At 38.7% G+C, this 15,019-nt stretch overlaps 1 protein-coding gene across 6 annotated transcripts in view; it reads left to right on the forward strand.

Moving 5' to 3' along the window:
• The window catches only part of EXOC6B (exocyst complex component 6B), a 723,334-nt gene that overhangs the window by 39,021 nt on the left and 669,294 nt on the right, over positions 1–15,019 (forward strand). The window contains exon 2 of one of the 6 annotated variants that reach the window (XM_045162200.1): positions 446–589. The exons of the other annotated variants lie outside the window; for them this stretch is intronic. The gene's annotated coding sequence lies outside the window, so the exon portion shown is untranslated. The remainder of the gene's footprint in view (positions 1–445; positions 590–15,019) is intronic. 6 annotated transcript variants of the gene reach the window in all.

Here is a 15,019-nt window from a genome sequence, read left to right on the forward strand (position 1 = left end):
TCATTATTTATGTAATACTGAAAGAAACAGGGCACAATAGAATGTCTTGTATTCAGTTTGTGTAGTATTCCAGAATGAGCAAAGCTAACCAATCTTGTTTATAGGTGCATATGTATATGGTAAGATATAGAAGAGAACAAGAAAATGATTATCACAAACTCGGGGTAGTGGTTACCTCTGGGGAAGGAAAGTGAGATAGTGATTAGGGAGTGATTCTTGGTAGGGCAAAAGTAAGATTATAAGTGACCCAGTGAGTTTGGGCATATTATCTAACCTTTTAACCTCAGTTTCTTTAATTGGAATAATGTAACTACTTTATGAAGATTGTAAGGATTAAGAGAGATAACCTATATAAAGCAGTTAGCTTAGTGTCTGGCTAATAGTTAAAACTAAATGAATGATAATATTTTCCTTATTATATTGTTTCTCTCACCATGACTTGAAGTAAATGCTATAGACTTTTGGTACGGAGGATAAAGTTCAAAAAAAGTGGATGAAATTGAAATAAGAAGAAAATCTAGAAATAATGAAAAGGACAAGGAAACTACATTTAGGAACTACTGAACTACTGTGTCATATGTCTTGCTAGGTGAGTACATTATTTAATCTTCAAAATAACCCTGAGGCCAGATTCAGTTATATTATAATAGCCAGAGTTAACCCGTATCTTGTGGCTTAGGTGTCACTATTACCATTTCATGTCAGATTGGTTAGGTAACTTTCCCAGGGTTCTACAAACAATAAGTAATAGAGCTGGAATGTTAAGCAAGAAATTTCCCCACTGTGCTGTTTTAATGATTAAGTTTAACTTGTAAGTTGCCAGAAGATAGTCTACATTCGTTGTACCTGTAAATGCTCACAGAATTATTTAATGAAGTTTATCCTGAGAGATTTCTCTTGAAGAACATTAGAGTATATTCATTTCCGGAGAGGGACTCCATTTTTCTATGGCTGTGCAACAGAGTCTGGTTAAACTACTGTAGTTTATTCTGGACTTCCAGGATTAATTCTGATTTAATAGGATCAATTCTGGAATGCTGAAGCTGAGTTTTGAAGAAATTATTTGGAATCTAAATTTCAGTGAATTCAACATTAGAAGGCAGAAACTTACAGGGTTGGTTGCTAAAGAATATCTCATGTTGAATTATTGTGCTCACTGTTTTGGCGTTTACTGCAGTGAAGCCAAGTGTGATAGTGTGATATATATACTCCAAGGATTAAAAAGATGACTTAATCAAGAATTGCTTATCTACTAGGGATATATCCTTTGGTTATTGACTCCTTCCCAGTTGTGTTTGCTCTCTTCATTATTATTTCCTAATAAGCATTTATATAGCCCTTAGTTTTAAATTTATTTTTAATTGGCCTATTTTCAGTTCAGAAAGCATGGTTAGTGTTGCTCTCAGTTTAAGTAGATAAAGTTAAGTGGCTTCCAAAAACCACCCAGAGAGATTGTAGTGATATCAAGATGTATATCCCCAGCTCCAGATTGCTTTTAGTGCCAGTAGTAATCATCTCATCTAATTTTCTAGACTCTTGTTTTCTACTGAGAAGTTTTGAGTTAAAATGGGCCACTTTTTTTTGATTGGAGGATAATTGCTTTACAGTGTCGTGTTGGTTTCTGCCATGCAACAGTGTGAATCAGTCCCAAGTGTACACATGTCCTCTCTCGAGACTTCATAAAATGGACCACTTTTATCTTGTCTCCTACATTACTTAAGAAAGGAGCTATGAACAGTTTGTTCCCTCTTTAGCTTAAAAATTTTTGGAGAACAGAGGAAGCTGAAAGCATAGCTTTGTGTCCCAGAAACTATCCGAGAGACCTTTTAATAAGGTGGGACTTCTCTGTGTCCCAGAAACTATTTGAGAGAAATTTTAATAAGCTAATTATTGAACTTTTTAAAAAAATCCGTTTTCGCATTATTTTTGTTTCCTGTTGAAGAGCATATTGTGGATTAGGTCCCCCCTGAAGTTGTGGCATTGATGGCTACTAAATACACAGTTCTTTTCTTACTTCTTTTTAATTGAAAAAAAAAATCTCTCTTTTGCTACTTAGGTTATAGAAACTCACTGCTTCTATGTAACTGCTTTTTCTTAGGCTTATTTAATTTAACTTAGTATTTTCATTCTTGGATTTAAAAATTAAAAAAGTTAATAAAGGTTTGTAGTGTTTTATTAGGAGAAGGCAATGGCACCCCACTCCAGTACTCTTGCCTGGAAAATCCCATGGATGGAGGAGCCTGGTAGGCTGCAGTCCATGGGGTCGCAAATAGTCGGACATGACTGAGCGGCTTCACTTTCACTTTTCACTTTCATGCATATTGGAGAAGGAAATGGCAACCCACTCCAGTGTTCTTGCCTGGAGAATCCCAGGGACGGGGGAGCCTGGTGGGCTGCCGTGTACGGGGTCGCACAGAGTTGGACACGACTGAAGTGACTTACCAGCAACAGCCGCAGCAGCAGTGCTTTATTGGAGTTTTTGTGGTAGAAGCTGGGAATACACTCAATAGACCAATCCATTTCAGCTGACTGTGTTAGAGAGTAAGGGGATTTTTATGGCTGCCAGGTGGAAATTCCTTTTCCTAGTTAGCCTTGTGCTATTCCTCTGAGTGTGGCCTTCTTAAGGGGGTCTATGAACATTTAGGTAGATTGGTATAAGACAACAACATTTATAAAAATAGAAATCAGAAAGATTTTTGCTTTCTATTAGATGGCATAGTTTTCCTCCCCAACTTCAGGGACTGTTAGTGTATGAGTGTGTTAAGTTCTGCCACTCTGCCCTTTGCTGCCCTTTTTTTAAGCAAAAGACCAACCATGTAGATTTAGTAATTAATTATTAGCATTTGCCATATTAACTCTACACAGTTTCCTCTTTGAGCATCAAATTGGCTTTTTATTATATAGTTGAGAGAAAGTTCAGGTTGGTATCCACTAGGTAGTTAGTAGTTCTGATTTTCACATTCTTCCTGAAATGTAGAACATTTTGACTTCTGAATCAGAAAATAGAGCAATTTTCTTTCTGATGTTAATCATGACATAAACATTAAACATATAATCACACCCACAGTTTAGGAACTTGGGAGGCACAGCTAAAATGAGGAAGTTGGAGATGGATATCATTAATTTACCTTCAGCTCAGAAGATACTGAGTTGTCAAGAACCCTAGTGTCTCCAAGCTGTGCCTCAGCAAGTTAAGCAGGCACACCCATCTTAGTCTCTCCAGACTTTTTCATTGTATACTCCTTGGAGGTTGGGATAAAGTAGGGCGAGGAAGGTTAGAAACTAGCATTTATTGATTGGTGCAAGATGTATTATGTATCTTAAGTCATTTAATAATAACAGCAATGTTCTTATAGATATTAGTATCCCCATTTTATAACTGAGGAGACTGAGGTTCAGATAAGTTAAATAATTTGCCCGAAGTCACATACTCATAGTAAGTAGAGGAGAAGTATTTTTGAATTAAAAAAACAACTATGTTGTTTTTAGGTCACTGTGATGACAGTATAATCAGGTACATTTGAATTAGAGATCTCAGATGAAAAATGGTTCATTTAGCATCTTGTGGGGTTTCCCAGGTGGCTCAGTGGTAAAGAAAATGCCTACCAACGCAGGACGCACTGCAGACTTGGATTTGATCCCTGGGTTGGAAAGATCCCCTGGAGAAGAAAATGACAACCCACTCCGGTATTCTTGCCTGGATAATCCCATGGACAGAGGAGCCTGGCGGGCTACAGTCCATGGGGCCGCAAAGAGTTGGACACGACTGAGCACACATGCATGAGCATCTTGTAGTTGGGTAAATTGTTTGTCTCACATGATTGGCAGTCTGGGTGGGATTTGTTATTACTGCTTCGTAGAAGGTAGTTGACAAAGGTCTTAGTTCTTTTGGGATTTGATAGTGCTAAGTGAAGAACTTGTTGACATGTTTTGTGCGTTTCCTCACCCTGATAAAGAAATGGTGGAAAATTACAAGTTAAACTAGTCTTAAATACAGCTGAATTCCATCACATCAGCATTCTCAGAGGAGATGGCGCCAAACATGGCACCACACCCAGAATCAGCCAGGCACACCCAATTAGAGAGTCTAAATCAAGAATTTAGTGGAGAGGTTGTGACTCATCCCAGGATCTTGGAGAAAAAAGCTGACATTAAGCTCTCAGGAGGAAACTCAGGAAAAGAATGGGATTCTTGCTCATTTGCTGGTGGTAGCATTAGTAATATGGGACAGTCTTGATACTACTGAAGGATATATGTTAAGAATCTGCAGCTTCAGAACACTGCTAAATGTTGATGCAGGGTAGTTTCCTGGGCTCATGCACGGGCTAAATGACTAGCCTTCACGCTTATGTTAATACCGACTCATGTCAATCTGGTTGGTGATGCCATCCAACCATCTCATCCTCTGTTGGCCCCTTCTCCTCCTGCCTTCAGTCTTTCCCAGCATCACGGTCTTTTCCAATGCGTCAGTTCTTTGCATCAGGTGGCCAAAGTATTGGAGTTTCAGCTTCAGCTCCCGTCCTTCCAATGAATATTCAGGACTGATTTCCTTTAAGATCAACTGGTTTGATCTCCTTGCAGTCCAAGGGACTCTCAAGAATCTTCTCCAACACCACAGTTCAAAAGCATCAATTCTTCCACATTATCCACCCCAAATTTCTCTTTCTTTTCCCAGTCACATGTTATGATTACATGCCCTTGGTCCTTGGAAGTTAGATGTGGCCATGTGAGTTGCTTTGACCTGTGATGTGTGAGCTGAAGTCATCTTAGTCTCTGCCACAGTGACCTGCAGCTCTCTGATAAGGCTGTGGGCCAAATATGGTCTGTTGTCTGTATTTTTAAATAAAGTTTTATTGGAACATAGCCATACTTATTTGTTTATGTATTATCTGTGGCCACTTTTTCACTACAATAGCAAAGTTAAATAGTTGTTATAGAGACCATATGTCCTATAAAGCTGAATATATTTACTATATGGCCATTTACAGAAAAGTTTTGTTGACAGCTTCTCTGGATGTTGGCTCCTTCTTAGAATGAGGATTTTGTAGAGCAGAGACTCCTGCTGACCCACAGTGGAGATATGCATATGCCATCAACAAGAAAAAATCTTTATTCTTTTAAGTCACTGACATTTGGGAGTTGTTTGTTACTGTGGTGTAATCCAGCCTATCTGACAGTTGGGCTGTTTATAGGAAAAATGTTTCAGTGGTTCAGAGAGGAGGAACCCTTATGGATAGTAGCAATGTGGAACAAAGATGGATAGCAGTGTTATGGTAATGTTGTAAAACTGTGAGACTGTTAAGCTCAACTGTTTAGATTTTGTTTAGAATCCTCAGTATGGAATCAAGACTTATGATTTTTTTCAATGGACAGAAGAATAGTATGGTGGGAACTTTATGGTAAAAAGCTTAATCTGTGAATAGTTATCAAAAGGTTGGGAGCCTTTGTTGAATCAGGAATTTGATCTCTGTAAAACGAATGTTCCTGCAAACTGGACTGACAGTGGTTTAAATGGAGTTTTTTTTCTTTTTAATTTAACAATTTGCAGTGACGTAGTTTCTTGTCCTGTTTAATGCTTAATAGCAACCTCAGATTTTCTGAAATTTGAGCTGTTACACAAGTGAGGAAGCCTCACTGTAAAGAGAATTGTGATAATTTAGGGCAAGTTTTTTAAAAAAAAATTTCTTCCTTTTTTCTTTCATTTCCTCTTTTTTAGATAAAGCAAAACATCAAATACTGCCATCAACTCAGTGAACTTGGTGTCACTACCTAACTTGGTGTCAGGTAGCCAAAGGTAGTTTAAATGGAAAAACAGTCACTTTAGAGTTAGATCTTACTGCATCTCCTGTAACTTCATCTGCTATATATCTGCTGAAGGAAACCTTTGTCAGTTTGCCATGTTACATGAACACAGCTCAAGGTTGATGAGTCTAGCTAATGGTTTGTCGATTTGGTTTTTCTCAAAGAACCAGCTTTTAGTTTTATTGGTCTTTTCTATTGTCTTCTTCATTTCTTTTTCATTTATTTCTGCTGTGATCATTTGATTTATTTCCTTCTACTGTGGGTTTTTTTTGTTGTTGTTGTTTGTTCTTTTTCTAGTTTCTTTAGGTGTAAGGTTAGGTTGTTTATCTGTCTCTTGTTTCTTGAGGTAGGCTTGTATTGTATAAAACTTCCCTCTGCATTGCTTTTGCTGCATTCCATAGGTTTTGAGTTGTATTTTCATTGTCATTTGTTTCTATGCATATTTTGATTTCCTTTTTGATTTTTTTCAATGATCTGTTGGTTATTCAGAAGCATGTTGTTTAGTCTCCATGTATTTGTTTTTCATAGTTCTTTTTTTTTTTTTTTCGTGTAGTTGGTGTCTAATCTAGGTTAGAGATTATGCGTTGTGGTCAGAGAAGATGCTTGAAATGATTTCACTTTCTAAAGATTTACCAAGGTGTGATTTGTGGCCCAAGATATGATCTATCCTAGAAAATGTTCCATGTGCACTTGAGAAAAAAGTGAAGTCTATTAGTCGTTGGATAAAGTGTGCTGTAGATATCAATTAGGTCCAACAGGTCCAATGTATTATTTAAAACCTGTGTTTCCTTAATAATTTTCTGTCCAGATGATCTGTCTGTTGGTATGAGTGGGATATTAAAGTCCCCCACTATTACTCTGTTACTGTCCAGTTCAGTCACTCAGTTGTGTCTGACTCTTTTTGACCCCATGGACTGCAACACGCCAGGTTTTCCTGTCCATTACCAACTCACAGGCTTGCTGAAACTCATGTCCATGGAGTTGGTGATGCCATCTAACCATTTCATCCTCTGTTGTCCCCTTCTCCTCCTGTCTTCAATCTTTCCCAGCATCAGGGTCTTTCCAATGAGTCAGTTCTTTGCATCAGGGGGCCAAAGTGTTCGAGTTTCAGCTTCAGCATCTGTCATTCCAATGAGTATTCAGGATTGATTTCCTTTAGGATTGACTGGTTTGATATCCTTGCAGCCCAAGGGACTCTCAAGAGTCTTCTCCAACACCACAGTTCAAAAGCATCAATTCTTTGGCACTCAGCTTTCTTTATAGTCCAAGTCTCATATCCATACATGACTACTGGAAAAACCACAGCTTTGACCATATGGACCTTTGTTGGCAAAGTAATGTCTCTGGTTTTTAATATGCTGTCTAGGTTGGTCATAGCTTTTCTTCCAAGGAGCAAGTGTCTTTTAATTTCATGGCTGCAGTCACCATCTGCAGTGATTTTGAAGCCCCCAAAATAAAGCCTGTCACTGTTTCCATTGTTGCCCATCTATTTGCCATGAAATGGTGGGACTGGATGCCATGATCTTAGTTTTCTGAATGTTTAATTTTAAGCCAACTTTTTCACTCTCCTCTTTCACTAAAGAGGCTCTTTATTTCCTCTTTACTTTCTGCCATAAGGGTGGTGTCATCTGCATATCTGAGGTTATTGCTATTTCTCCTGGCAATCTTGATTCCAGCTTGTGCTTCATCCAGCCCAGCATTTCACATGATGTACTTGGCATATAAGTTAAATAAGCAGGGTGACAATATACAGCCTTGATTACTCCTTTCCCGATTTAGAACCAGTCTGTTGTTCCATGTCCAGTTCTGTCGCTTCTTGACCTGCATACAGATTTCTCAGGAGAAGGTCAGGTAGTCTGGTATTCCCATCTCTTTAAGAATTTTCCACATGATCATGATGGATATTTGGGTGTTGTTCATAATCTGCTTTAGTTCAAGGAGTCAGTCATGCCACATGCTGGACCAGGTAGAGCGATAAGCAACAGGGCTGGTCTGGGGAGGAACAAGTGAGAGGGTAACAGATAGGAAGGCTAGGGGCCCCCAAACAGAGGACATAGGCTGCAAGTGTCAGATTTATCTCTCTCTTAAGCAGCAGGAGGAAGCAAACTACAAGTGTCAGATCTTTTTTCCCTTTCATATACAAAATTAAAAGGAGATTTCTTTTAAAATTCTGTGCTGCCATGACGACACTTGGTTCCACCTGAGCTTAACTTTTCTCAAACCTTGAGCTAACCAATGCATTTTTCTTACATAAATATTTTTTAAGCTATGTTAATGAACTATGTATTTACCCTAGACTCTGTCTTTCTTCAAGTCAATTCCACCTAAGACTCAGAACTGATAATGGCTCAACAAACCAATATGTTTTACTGATACAATTGTTCTTCAATGTATTTTAATAAGACTATGTATTTGCTTGGAAACCTGCCCTTCTTCAAGATTCATGTCAATTGTTTTATGGCCTGTGATGACTCACCTTGTGCCAATGTTATCTCAAAATGCATGTTGTGGGTGAGGGGCCTGGTGCCACTCTCTGAGTTTTGAGACATTTCCTTTCTCTAACTAGCAGCCTGCTAGTAGGTATATAGCAGGGCCCCACCCATCAGAAAAAGACCCAGTTTCCCCCACCGTCAATTTCTCCCATCAGGAAGCTTCTATAAGACTCTTATCCTTCTCCATCAGAGGGCAAACAGAATGAAAACCACAATCACAGAAAACTGATCACATGGACTACAGCCTTGTCTAACTCAATGAAACTATGAGTCATGCTGTGTAGGACCACCCAAGACAGATGGGTCATAGTGGAGAGTTCTGACAATAAGTGGTCCACTGGAGAAGGGAATGGCAAACCACTTCAGTATTCCTGCCTTGAGGACCCCATGAACAGTATGAAAAGGCAAAAAGATAGGACACAGAAAGATGAACTCCCCAGGTCAGGAGGTGCCCAATATACTACTAGAGATCAGTGGAGAAATAACTCCAGAAAGAATGAAGAGATGGAGCCAAAACAAAAACAACACCCAGTTGTGGATGTGACTGATGATGAAAGTACAGTGTGATGTTGTAAAGAACAATATTGCATAGGAACCTGGAATGTTAGATCCATGAATCAAGGTTAAGTTGGAAGTGGTCAAACAGGAGATGGCAGGAATGAATATTGACATTTTAGGAATCAGTGAACTAAAATGGACTGGAATGGGCGAATTTAACTCAGATGACCATTATATCTACTACTGTGGGCAAGAATCCCTTAGAAGAAATGGAGTAGCCCTCATGGTCAACCAAAGAGTCCGAAATGCAGTACTTGGATGCAGTCTCAAGAAACAGAATGATCTCTGTTCATTCCCAAGGCAAACCATTCAATATCACATTAATCCATGTCTATGCCCTGACCAGTAATGCTGAAGAAGCTGAAGTTGAACAGTTCTAGGAAGACCTACAAGACTCTATAGAACTAAAACCCAAAAGAGATGTTCTTTTCATTATAGGGGACTGAAATGCAAAAGTAGGAAGTCAAGAGATACCTGGAGTAACAGGCAAATTTGGCCTTGAAGTACATAATGAAGCAGGGCAAAGGCTAACAGAGTTTTACCAAGAGAATGCACTGGTCATAGCAAACACCCTCTTCCAACAACACAAGAGAAGACTCTATACATGAACATCACCAGATGTCCGAACACTGAAATCAGACTGATTATATTCTTTGCAGCCAAAGATGGAGAAGCTCTATACAGTAATCAGAAACAAGACCGGGAACTGACTGTGGCTCAGATCATGAGCTCGTTATTGGCAAATTCAGACTTAAATCGAAGAAAGTAGGGAAAACCACTAGACCATTTAATTATGACCTAAATCAAATCCCTTATGATTATACAGTGGAAGTGACAAATAAATTCAAGGAATTAGATCTGATAGAGTGCCTGAAGAACTAGGGATGGAGGTTCGTGACATTGTACAGGAGGCAGTGATCAAGACCATCCCCAAGAAAAAGAAATGCAAAAAGGTAAAATGGCTCTGAGGAGGCCTTACAAATAGCTGAGAAAAGAAGAGAAGCTAAAAGCAAAGGAGAAAGGAAAGCTATACCCATTTGAATGCAGAGTTCCAAAGAATAGCAAGGAGAGAAAAGAAAGCCTTCCTCAGTGATCAATGCAAAGAAATAGAGGAAAACAATAGAATGGGAAAAACTAGAGATCTCTTCAAGAAAATAAGAAATACTAAGGGAGCATTTCATGCAAAGATGGGTACAATAAAGGACAGAAATGGTATGATCTAACAGAAGCAGAGGATATTAAGAAGAGGTGGCAATAGACAGAAGAACTATACAAAAAAGATCTTCATGATCCAGATAACCACGATGGTGTGATCACTCCCTAAGAGCCAGACATCCTGGCACGTGAAATCAAGTTGGCCTTAGGAAGCATCACTACGAACAAAGCTAGTGGAGGTGATGGAATTCCAGTTGAGCTATTTCAAATCCTAAAAGATGATGCTGTGAAAGTGCTGCACTCATTATGACAGCAAATGTGGAAAACTCAGCAGTGGCCACAGGACTGGAAAGGTCAGTTTTCATTCCAATCCCAAAGAAGTAAGTAAGTAAGTGAAGTCACTCAGTCGTGTCTGACTCTTTGTGACCCCATGGACTGTAGCCTACCAGGCTTCTCCATCCATGGGATTCTCCAGGCAGGAATACTGGAGTGGGTTACCATTTCCTTTTCCAGGGGATCTTCCCAACCTAGGGATCGAACCCGGGTCTCCCGCATTGGAGGCAGACACTTTAACCTCTGAGCCACCAGGGAAGATAATCCCAAAGAAAGGCAATACCAAAGAATGAGCAAAGAATGTTCAAACTACTGCACAATTGCACTCATCTCACATGCTAGCAAAGTAATGCTCAAAATTCTCCAAGTCAGGCTTCAACATTATATGAACCATGAACATCCAGATGTTCAAGCTGGATTTAGAAAAGGCAGAGGAGCCAGAGATCAAATTGCCAACATCCATTGGATCATCAAAAAAGCAAGAGAGTTCCAGAAAAACATTTACTTCTGCTTTATTGACTACACCAAAGCCTTTGTCTGTGTGGATCACAGCAAACTGTGTTACTGTCCATTTTCCCTTTAGTAGCTTTTGGCATTTGCCTTATGTATTGAGGTGCTCCTATTTTGGGTGCATATATGTTTATAATTGTTATATCTTCTTGGATTAATCCCTTGATCATTATGTAATGTTCTTCTTTGTCTCTTGTAATGGTCTTTATTTCAAAGTCTATTTTATCTGATATGAGTATTGCTACTTCAGCTTTCTTTTGATTTACATTCACATGGAATATCTTTTTCTAGCCTCTCACTTTCAGTATATATGTGTCCCTAGGTCTGAGTTGGGTTTCTTGTAGACAACACATATGGGGGTCTTGTTTTTGTATCCATTTAGCCATTATGTATCCTTTGGTTGGAGCATTTAGCCCATTTACATTTAAGGTAATTATTGGTATATGATCTTGTTATCATTTACTCTGTTGTTTTGGGTTTGCTTTTGTAGGCCTGTTCTTTTTGTGTTTCCTGTCGAGAGAAGATCCTTTAGTGTTTGTTGAAGAGCTGGTCTGGTGGTGCTGAATTCTCTTAATTTTGCTTATCTGTAAAGCAAGTTTGATTTCTCCTTTGAATCTAAATGAGATCCTTACTGGATAGTAATCTTGGTTGTAGGTTTTCCCCTTTCATCACTTTAAGTATGTCTTGCCATTCCCTTCTGACCTGTAGAGTTTCTGTTGAAAGATCAGCTGTTAGCTTTATGGGGGATCCCCTCACATGTTATTTGTTGCTTTTCCTTTGTTGCTTTTAATATTTGTTCTTTGTGTTTCATTTTTGTTAATTTAATTAATTTTGTTAATTTCTTTAATATGTATCTTGGTATGTTTCTCCTCCGGTTTATCCTGTATGAGGCTCTCTGGGCTTCCTGGACTTAGGTGGCTATTTCCTTTCCCATTTTAGGGCAGCTTTCAACTATAATATCCTCAAATATTTTCTAATGGCTTTTCTTTTTGCCTTCTTCTTCTGGGACCCCTATGATTTGAATGTTGTTATGCTTAATGTTGTCCCATTTTATTGTTCAGTTGCTCAGTCATGTCTGACTCTTTGCGACCCCATGGACTGCTGCACACTGGGATTCCCTGTCCTTCACCATGAGGTGAGCTCTGTTGTCCATTAGCTCTCCTCATTACTTTTTATTCTTTTTTTTTTATTATGTTCTGTTTTAGTTATTTCAACCATTATATCTTCCAGCTCTCATCCATTCTTCTGCCTCAGATACTCTACTGTTAGTTCCTTCCAGTGTATTTTTAATCTCAGTTATTGCATTGTTCATTGTTTATTGTTTATTCTTTAATTCTTCAAGGTCTTTGTTAAATATTTCTTGCATCTTCTCAATTCATGCCTCTAGTCTATTTATTTGTGCCTCCAATTTATTTTCAAGGTTTTGGATCATATTTGCTATCATTACTCTGAAATCTTTTTCAGGTAGATTGTTTCCTCTTCATTTGTTTGGTCTTGTGGGTTTTTATTAAGGTGTTAATCATTCCTTTTCTCTTGGGTCTAATATTTTAATAATATATTTCACACAGACCATTTCTTTAAAAGAAATTAATAATATAGAAATTCTTTTTTACATATTTATTGATTATGAAAATAATACATACTTAAATTGCTTGGGATTCTGATTGCATGCGATAGAAACCATGTGAATTAACTTTAGCAAAACAGTTCAGTTTATTAGCTTCCTTTTAGTAGGCATCTGAAGACACAGGGTGAAGCTGGTGTTACGTAAGACTGCAACAAGGGACCCTTGTGTTTTTTTACTGACAATGTGTTTTACATTTTTAGGAAATGTCTTCAATGTAGTTGAAAAATACATGTACAAAAATGTACATTTAGAAATTATATATATATATATACATACATGGGCTTCTCTGGTGGCTCAGATGGTAAAGAATCCGCCTGCAGTGTTGGAGACCTGGGTTCAATCCCTGGGTTGGGAAGATCCCCTGGAGGAGGGCATGGCAATCCATTCTAGTATTTTTGCTATGGATGGAGGAGCCTGGTGGGCTACAGTCCATAGGGTCGCAAAGAGTCGGACACGACTGGGCAACTAAGCACAGCACAACATGTACTGTGTGTGTTATGTACATATATATGTACAATATATGTACATAACATATATTCATAATGTTATGTTTATTTTGTCATGGGACCACAAGTTGTAATCTGTACATTTCATGTATGTATATTATATATTCTTTTTTTTTTTAATGGGTGGATAGAGAAATAACTGAGTGTGGGATTCTGTATCAACCCTTATCATGGCTCTGTGACTTGGCAAATAATTTGTCTTATCTGTGAGTCTTTGTATGTAAAAATGAAGATAATAGTATTCTCTATCATGGGGTGGCTTTGAGGTTAACAAGATAATAAAGAGTGTTTAGAAGCATCCTTTATAAGTAGTGAACATGGGCTAAATGTTAGTTATTATAAATGCTGTAATGTTTATATTACACTTTTGTTGTTGTTCAGTCACTAAGTCATGACTGATTCTTTCTGACCCCATGGACTTCAGCATGCCAGGCTTCCCTGTCCTTCACTATCTTCCAGAGTTTGCTCAAATTCATGTTCATTGAGTGAGTGATGCTATTTTATCCTCTTCTCCTTTTGCTTTCAGTCTTTCCCAGCATCAGGTTCTTTTCTGATGAGTTGGCTCTTCACATCACCTATCCAAAGTATTGGAGCTTCAGCTTCAGCATCAGCCCTTCCAGTGAGTATTCAGGACTGATTTCCTTTAGGATTGATTGGTTTGATCTCCTTGTGGTCCAAGGGACTCAAGAGTCTTCTCCAGCACCACAACTTGAAAGCTTCAATTCTTCTGCATCCGGTCTTCTTTATGGACCGACTCTCACATCTGTACATGACTACTGGAAATACCTTAGCTTTGACTATATAGACTTTTGTCTGCAAAGTGATATCTTTGCTTTTTAATATGCTGTCTAGGTTTGTCATAACTTTTCCATGGGTTGGAAAACTCAACAGTGGCCATAGGACTAGAAAGGATCAGTTTTCATTCCAATCTCAAGGAAAGACAATGCTAAACAATGTTCACATTACCATACAGTTGCACTCATTCCATGCACTAGCAAGGTTATGCTGAAAATCCTTCAAGCTAGCCTTCAGCAGTATGTGAACTGAGAACTTGCAGATGTACAAGCTGGGTTTAGAAAAGGCAGAGAAACTAGAGATTAAATTGCTAACATTCATTGGATCATGAAGAAAGCAAGGGAATTCCAGAAAAACATCTACTTTTGCTTTACTGACTTCACTAAAGCCCAAGCAAAGAGAAACTAAAGAACCTCTTGATGTAAGTGAAAGAGGAGAGTGGAAAACCTGGCTTAAAACTCAACATTCAAAAAACAGTCATGGATCCAGTCCCATCACTTCATGGCAAATAGATGGGGAAACAATGGAAAAACAGTGACAGACTTAATTTTCTTGGACTCTAAAATCACTGCAGATGGTGACCGCAGCCATGAAATTAAAAGACGTTTGCTCATTAGAAGAAAAGCTGTGACCTACCTAGACAGCATATTAAAAAGCAGAGACATTATTTTGCCAACAAAGGTCCCTCTAGTCAAAGCTATGGTTTTTCCAGTAGTCATGTATGGATGTGAGAGTTGGACTAAAAAGAAATCTGAGTGCCAAAGAATTGATGCTTTTGAACTGTGGTATTGGAGAAGACTCTTGAGATCACTTGGACTGCAAGGAGATCAAACCAGTCCATCCTAAAGGAAACCAATTCTGAATATTCATTGGAAAAACTGATGCTGAAACTGAAGCTCCAGTACTCTGGGCACCGGATGCGAAGAGTTGACTCATTGGAAAAGACCCTGATGCTGGGAAAGATTGAAGGTAGGAGAAGAAGGGAATGACAGAAGATGAGATCGTTGGATGACATCACCAACTTGATGGACATGAGTTTGAACAAGCTCCGGGAGTTGGACAGGGAAGCCTGACGTTGTGCAACCTATGGGGTCGCAAAGAGTCAGACGTGGCTGAGTGGCTGAACTGAACTTGACTGTATGGATCACAACAAACTGGAAAATTCTTAAAGAATTGGGAGTGCCAGACCACCTTACCTGTCTCCTAAGAAACCTGTATGTGGGTCCAGAAGCAACAGTTAG

The sequence above is a fragment of the Bubalus bubalis genome, chromosome 12 (genome assembly GCF_019923935.1).
Source record: "Bubalus bubalis isolate 160015118507 breed Murrah chromosome 12, NDDB_SH_1, whole genome shotgun sequence".
Lineage (NCBI taxonomy): Eukaryota > Metazoa > Chordata > Mammalia > Artiodactyla > Bovidae > Bubalus > Bubalus bubalis.